Source organism: Agrilus planipennis, unplaced genomic scaffold (assembly GCF_000699045.2).
Source record: "Agrilus planipennis isolate EAB-ADULT unplaced genomic scaffold, Apla_2.0 scaffold177, whole genome shotgun sequence".
Taxonomy (NCBI): domain Eukaryota; kingdom Metazoa; phylum Arthropoda; class Insecta; order Coleoptera; family Buprestidae; genus Agrilus; species Agrilus planipennis.
In genome coordinates this window covers 321,207-329,647 of record NW_020438926.1, presented here as the reverse complement: position 1 = coordinate 329,647, position 8,441 = coordinate 321,207, and positions in this window count along the sequence as shown.

Below are 8,441 nucleotides of genomic sequence, written 5' to 3'. Positions count from 1 at the left end.
AAAAGGATGAAACTTTATTAGCTTTTGCTTAACAAATGAAAAGAAAAGAGATTTCTGAATTCCTTAGTTGGACATTTGTAAAACATTTCAATGTTTTTCGTAGGGAATTGGACAGACATAAGTTAAATTAATTTGAAATTCTATCGAAATAATACTTCGGCTTAATTTCTACTTGCCAAATCATTTAAGGAATTACTTCTGCAAATGGAATCCTTGTTGGAACTGCAGGAAGACACATCTCTGGAAATTGCGATTATTTTTGATGAGGTAAAGAAATTTCTAATATTCACCGCCGATATAATAAAAAACTCAAGAAAAAGTGAAAACTTTCTGTTTTGTTTAAACAACTGATAGTCGATGAAACAAAATTTCACAGATATTTTATTTTATGGGAAGTAAATAGGTATCCATATATTTATGTGGAAGGAACATACCCCAACCCTCATTAACCCGACGATTGCTTATCATTTACACTAAACATACCCAGGCATGTACATAGATCGGCGTCCATGACTTGACCCTAACTGACCGTGATCGGCACTTCTAATGTGAATCGAGTTTTAGGAATATTGTTTTATAAATCTTAACATTGACCAAACGATTCCACTCATCACAAACCCCAAAATATTTGATGATAGTGCTAAAACAGTTAGGATTAAACGATAAAGAATGGTGTCGTTCGAGCTTTGGGAATATAGTTTTATATATCTTAAGATTGGCCGAACGATTCCACTCATTACAAAACCAAAAATTTTTGATGAAAGTGCCAAAACAATTACGATTAAAAGATAAAGAATGGTGTCTTTCGAGCTTTGGGAATATGGTTTTATATATCTTAACATTGGCCGAACGATTCCACTCATTACAAAACCAAAAATTTTTGATGAAAGTGCCAAAACAATTAGGATTAAAAGATAAAGAATGGTGTCGTTCGAGCTTTGGGAATACCGTTTTATAAATCTTAACATTGGCCGAACGATTGCACTCATTATAAACCCAAAAATATTTGATGAAAGTGCCAAAACAATTACGATTAAAAGATAAAGAATGACGTCCTTCGAGCTTTGAGAATATTGTTTTATAAATCTTAACATTGGCCGAACGATTGCACTCATTACAAACCCAAAAATATTTTATGAAAGTGCCAAAACAATTAGGATTAAAATGGTACTTCGAGCTTTGAGAATATTGTTTTATAAATCTTAACATTGGCCGAACGATTGCACTCATTACAAACCCAAAAATATTTTATGAAAGTGCCAAAACAATTAGGATTAAAATGGTGTCGTTCGAGCTTTGGGAATATCGTTTTATAAATCTTAACATTGAACGAACGATTCCACTCATTACAAACCCAAAAATATTTGATGAAAGTACTAAAGCTATCCATCCATCTACAGTGGTTTCCATTTGACGAGAAGCTAAGCATTATTATTAAAATAGATACTGATTATTTATGGAATCAATAACAAATCCATTTTTCGTGACTCGTTAAAACCCCTGCGTTATCTACACAAATTAGCGGTACTTTTAACGCTTAACAAAACAATTATTACGCAGTTTTAAGTTGCACCCACGCTCATTGAGATGTTCGTCGCTCAGTAAGAACAGTTGTTGCCTGTCCAGTTTGTCTATTGGCTTTTCCCGTTAGTTACGCTCGGGGGTAGGTAAGGACCTTCTTATACATCCACTATATCGTTCATTATTACCGAATGAGAATCGAATCAATCGTAACTCGTAAACTGCAGCCATCAATCCAACTGGCTCCTCGGTGGTGATCTTTTGTTCCACCTAAATAATGTGCAACACAACAGCAAACGGGTAAAGGATAATCTGCGATTATTATGCGGTATTAGAAAAAAAGCTGGTGAGTGAAGTGAGTAGGCAATAAATGTCTAATGGTAGGACAGGACTTAAGTCGGTTCTGCTGGTTGGTTGATCCCTCTGCGCATTGGTGGGCACTCTGCCGATGACTAATATACATCAGGTTTGCTAGTTGGTTTCGTTAGGTTGTTACGGTCGCTATACAGGTGCAATGTCCTCCACGGAACAGGTGAGAGGAGGGGGAGTTTACCTGTCGTTCTTAACTTACTTAAGTACAGTCGCAAGTAGTCAGAGCTAAGCCATCAAAGCGGCTGTCACGGCGCTTACTGGGCCTGCGAATGGCACTGGAAGAATTCACGGGCTTACTACTGGACCCGTGGACTTTTAGTGCCATCCCCAGAGCCTTTGTGAACGACTCCCAGGAAGGCGTCATTGACATCCGCATTCGCACCCATGCAACATTTCCAATTCGCGTTTATCGTCGTTTTCAAGAAATGATTTTCGTGTTTCTTGTGCGTGTTCTTTCAGAATTGTATTCGCGTGGACGCTCTCTCTCTCTGCGAAACGCCGTCATCATCATCATCAGGACTTGTTCTTCGAGTGAGTGCCGTAATTTTTTAAGTGTATTCTTCCGGAGAACCAGTTCCAGGTTACGACCACGACATGGCTCTCTTTGTTCCCAACTAGAACGTGTACTTACGTTAGTTGAACTTATTATGTACAACGCATACTAGGCTACATAGGTACCCCCCGATGAAAGGTAGGTACCATCACAACCAACAAGATATAATAGTGACCGTACAGCCAGCCTTTCGCCGTTATGCACAGTAAGTAATATCTAGAAACCGTCTTGCATCTTGTTCCCGGTTAGGTTCAACAACCTGAATCAGATTTTTTGACGAATGACCAAAACCGACACAGGCAATTCGTCAATAAATATCTGAAGAATCTACCAATCATAGGCTCAAGTATAAAAGTTGATAAATGAGTAGCACCACGAACGGTCTTCTCATTTGTGATCTTGTCATCTTCTACCAAAAGATCACAAATCTCTTCCATCAATCGTCCTTCAAATAGCTTCCATCATCTTCATGTCATCCTGTACTAAAAAGTTACCCTTCAGATCGTTTAGACTTTAGTGATTTTAGTGAATTTTCTACCAGAAGGTTAGAAGCCCAGCGTAATGATTTTGTACCTATACTCCTTGATACAGATTTATAAATAAACGCCTTGCGCATAAATTTTATAGGTGATAAGACTAAATCAGAAAATCAATGGCTTTAAAGACTCAAGGAAACGCTCCAGTTCCTTGTACCGATTGTTTGTCCTTCCAACTCCTGATTTCATGATCACGACGTCAAATCGCAACTGTACTTTCTCTTGCACTGGTATTCTTTGCCGATACATACAATCGCAGCAATATTTTTATTAATCTTTGTACACTTGGTTCAACTTTGATGAGTTCAATAGCCAATCAGATGAAAAATTATGAGGAAATTCCAGAAGGAGCCGTAGAATTACATCAACTTCCTTTGCGTCTTCATTATATAATCGCAAATCTTAAATCATATCAAGTGTTAATTGCACGATTCCGGTCGATTATAAATTATGTATTTATTAGTTTTTTAAATTAATTAGAAAAGAAGATAATGAGCGCATTAGTTATTTAAGATTATAAGATTAACTGTTGTGCCAAAGAAATTTAACATGGAAAGGGATACTGTATCAAATTTGAAAATCATCCCTCCTACTCATAATATGATGTCAAATTAATTGGAAAGGAACTTGCCGAACTCATTAGCAATTTAGCAGAAAAAAAATTAATTCAAGTTAAACAAGCAAAGAATAAATTTACAACTTAACAACAATAAAAAAAATAACAGTTAAAATTCAATGTTATTTTAAAAAGAAAGTTCGATTTGGGTTCGCAATTAAGCGATTTGCTAATGGGTACATGTATGTACGTACAATTAATACACAAGTACATACATACCTATTTGCGTAATTTAGTTTGGCATTGAACAATATGCCATGTTGTGTTGTGATTCATAGGTTTGACGTTACGTTGGCTGGCTCTGACTGTACCGCAAACTGATACACGCACAAACATGCATTTACCTGTTGTAAATGCATATATATGTATGCATTTATTGCCATTTTATCAATTTAACAGAACGAGCATGCGAACGGGTAAGTAAAAGTTTTATGGCCTAATGCTCTCTGACATGGCAAAATTTTTTTGTTTTCCTTTCAAAAATTGTTATTTACTAGAAATCTACATAATATATAACTCCATTCAATTATGTCATACCCTAAAAATATAGCGACTAAAAGCGAAATGGTAAAAGGATGTAAATTAATCCAAAAGATCGAATCAAAAATGAAGAAATTTTATATGAAATTTTATTCTGAAAATTCATTTCTGAATTTTTACCCACTACAGACTACCTCAAATTAATGAGGGAAAAAATTATAAAAAATATTAAAATGTGAGTGTAAATACGCGAAAGTCAAACTTTTTCTTAAATATTTACTGTTACGGTAAGAGAAAACATTACCATTTCTACGTATACCCGATACTCCTTAGGGTTATAATTAGGGGCTGTGATGATGTGTGGGATGAAATCAAATTTATGTGGAAAACTCACCCAACATATAAAAGTTGTGTTAAATGCAATAGATATTAATTTTCTATGTAAACGAAGAGTTTCTATATACATTTGTGGATATACGAAATAAAGAAAATTTTGCAAATATCTAATTGACAATTAAACTAATTAGTAACTTGATAATAATAATGATATCAGTTAATATTTTGAATACGTTTGCGGTAGGTAGATATTAATAAGTTAAAATTTTGGTGGGTGTGGAGTGACTATAATGCAGCAAACGTAAGCATAAATAATTCAGATAATAACAGTGGGTATAGGTACATATATACTTTCTACGAAATACATATTATATACTATGTAATAATATACTATTCTAGCGTTGCCACAAAAAATTATTTAAATATTAAATTTTTTAATTTGTTGCGAAAAAGTGGTATCTTCGTTTGGCCCTTCTAACTATTGTATTAAATTATCAAGAAGTTTTCTGTCCACTATCTTGGTATTTTTTCTTCAAACACTGAATTCAATTTCCTTAGAAAAATTTACTTGTATTGGATTTCAAAGCCAATAATAATAAAAAAAAAAAAGAAATCCTCTGTCTAACTTGGCACAATATATTCGTTCATGCTAGTCTTCCAAGTGGAATACCAGTTTCCTCATTATAGTTATTATATTTCATTAAAGGCACGCGAAAAAACGCCGCATGTTTCCATCTAATCGTAATAAGAAACATAATACTACATGATAGATATATGTACGTATAATTATTAATACCTATCTACAAGTAATAGGTCTACCTATCAACATAACAATAAATATGTATACATATGTAGAACTAACAACTACAAATGTGTAAAAGTTGTTAAAAATTATTCTTTACGAGGTTTTCCCGTTTGATTTTCTCGATTAAAAATCGACGAATCATGTACTATTCAAGCTTCTACATTTATACATAATGTATTTACACATTTTGTTTCAAAAATATTTCACAAGAACCATCTAGTATTTACTGTATTTAAGATGTTTTTATTTTGTAAGTCCGGGTTTCTTTCCTGACCCAACGTTGGAGTCTCCTGTTTCGCTAGCACATTTCTGGCTCTAGAGGGAAGAAAAACGTGACATTTGATCGCGTATTTATACAAAGGTATTCTTTATACTTGCACACAATAAATAACAATGTTTTTACGCACTTATTACAGATAAATTTAACCTTTTGTATACTTGTACGACAGGTATAACAATCACGCGAATAATATGAAAATTGTCTGTAACACAGGAAACGAATATTTTAACGTTATTATAATAACGACTGCGCATTATTTATATCCATTAAGCATGTCTTTTGTTATGTATATTAACCTGCAAGAATTTTCTACTACACTCTAATCTTAACAAATAATTTACAACAAAATTGTCACTAATTAAAGTCAACTTCGTGAAATTGTAATTCCCGTTTAAAATTTTCATTACAAATTTAATTATTTTAGAGCTTTTACTGTCCATGTTCTAGCAAAAATAAAATTATCGATTGATTTAACAGTAATTGGTAGGCTTTTTCAAATGTGCTTACTGATAATATTTGTTAGCCAACTCAAAACACGACGATATAGTCATACTAACTATTATTATTATATTTGGCGTTGTTTCTCGAAATATCTATCGTCAATGCCATAAGTTTATTCTTGACATTTTCTTGAATTCGTAATAAAGTCTAGCTATCCTCATCTAATACGTTTTGCCATGTGCCTATTGTTTGTTTACTATAGAGGTACTTCACCTTGCCATTTCTATTAGGCTTTACATTCTGCTGGTACATACTAGAATTGTTCAATATTCACACAAATTTTCATTATTGATGTGAACATTTACAATCATGTAGGTACCTGATATGTATCTCTTAATTTATATCTGGGTCGATTGTGTAAAATCTGTATTTGAAATACATTTTTGGATGATTGCTAAAAATCTGCCGACAATAAGGAAACTAAAAGTATAAAAATTAAAATATTGCAATACAAATACTTGCATATTTTAAGTACAAACTCTTGCCTTTCAACCTATAATTTTACCGTGTATTATTACATCAAAACTACCATCCAAAGGACAGTTAAAATAAGCAGTTCCTAAGCATCAGCATCTAATGATCTACATAGAAACCACTATGCCGAAATTTTTTGTTATACCACTTACACCATTTGTTACCAGCCGATAATTATAAAGCAGTTAACGAACTAAATATTACAGAGTTCAATTCATGTACAGGAAAACTGATGATACAGTATATATATATGAAATAGAAGATGTACAATTTCAAATGATTCCCAATTGAAAATATTAAGTAAATGTAAAAATACATTCAAAATACAAAATGCAAAACATATTCTTCCCTAATTTCAGAAATGAAAGTACAACACAAGTCTCCCAGGTATGGAATCTCGCGTATTTACTATGTTTTAGGAAAATATTTTGTTATCCTCTGCGTAGTTTCCACCATCGCATTTGAAAAAATTTCAGAAGAAACGAGCTAGTAAACATATACGAGCCTCAGGAAGAAAGTACAGCACCTCTTTTCGACAATTCCGTGCTTTCTTCCCTTGGTGAATAATGCACTATTTTATTTAGTTGTTGTTTATTAATAGAAATAATAGATTTTGAAATGTTTAAGTAGGATTTTTGATTATATGATGTTTTATCTACTATTTACTGTAAAATTCTTATAGTTACGTAGTATTACATGACATGCTAATGATATTATGGAAACTGTTTTTTATTTTTATTAAAAATTTTGATTATAGAAATATTTTATAACGAAAAAAAATCATTGCCAGAAAAAAGTGTAAAAATTGTCTATAGTTACGTTTGTAATACTGTGGTCGAATTAAAATGTATATAGTCATTCATATTTTCAATATAGATAATGTATAGATTTAAAACTTACTCATTAATATTTTGAAAAGGGTATTTGAAAGAGGCGAATATCTCATCGGCATGATGATTTGTAATATTATGGAAATAGATTTAGTATCAGCATATTGTGTATTGTAAATGTACTGTATGTTCTTTACAACCACATTCATAGCCAAAGAGTGAAGTCGTTGACATGGTTGTTTAGGAAGTTGTGCCTCGGTCATCTTACGTACAACATATGTTGTTCTTCGTCAAAGGATATACAGCTGTGACCCGACGGTGTTGCCATGGTATCAAGGGTTCTTAGAAAATTAAACCGTAATTTTTCAACATTATTTTTCATTGGTTACTAGTTACTATTTGTACAAATATAGAAGAACCAGGATGAGTAAAATTGCCAAAAAAGATGTACTTTATAATTATTCGAAAATACGTTCGGTAATTTATTAAATTCAAGGGAAAAGATCTGCCTACCAAGCACCCGACTCATTTTCTCTCAGTGCAACCAACGCCAAGAATAACCAATGAATAAACGACGGGAAAGAACCAAGACACAGGCATACAGGAGACATGTTTTCACTCCACCGGACAAGTAACAGTTTTTAGGTGAGTTAATCATGTTTAATAATTATCCGTCTATAGTAATTACATCGAAGCACATACGTTCATTTAAGCGTATTCCGTCTTGTGTAGGTACATATAAAATACATATGCATCCATATACGTATAAATATATGTAATGTTTAGTAGCTCTTTACATTACATAACGGAACAACAACAATACCTAGGCAATCTGCACATGAATGGTAAAACAAAACAGTTACTCGTCGTATCAGTACTAAGTGCAGCTGTTAAATAATAATCGTAAGATAAAATGGTACAGAAGTGGACCAACATTCCAGTTACTATGTATTTTTTTGTAAAATTGTAACACATAGAGCCGCGAATGTCCAAGAATCGCCACTGATAAAAATAAATTAAAACTAGTTAAATGAAAGAGGAAAGAAAGTAGGGAAAGAGCGAATTTAAAGATAGGAGACGAAAAATTAGAAGAAGTGGTTGATTTTAGGTATCTAGGAAGTCAGATAAGTCAGGACG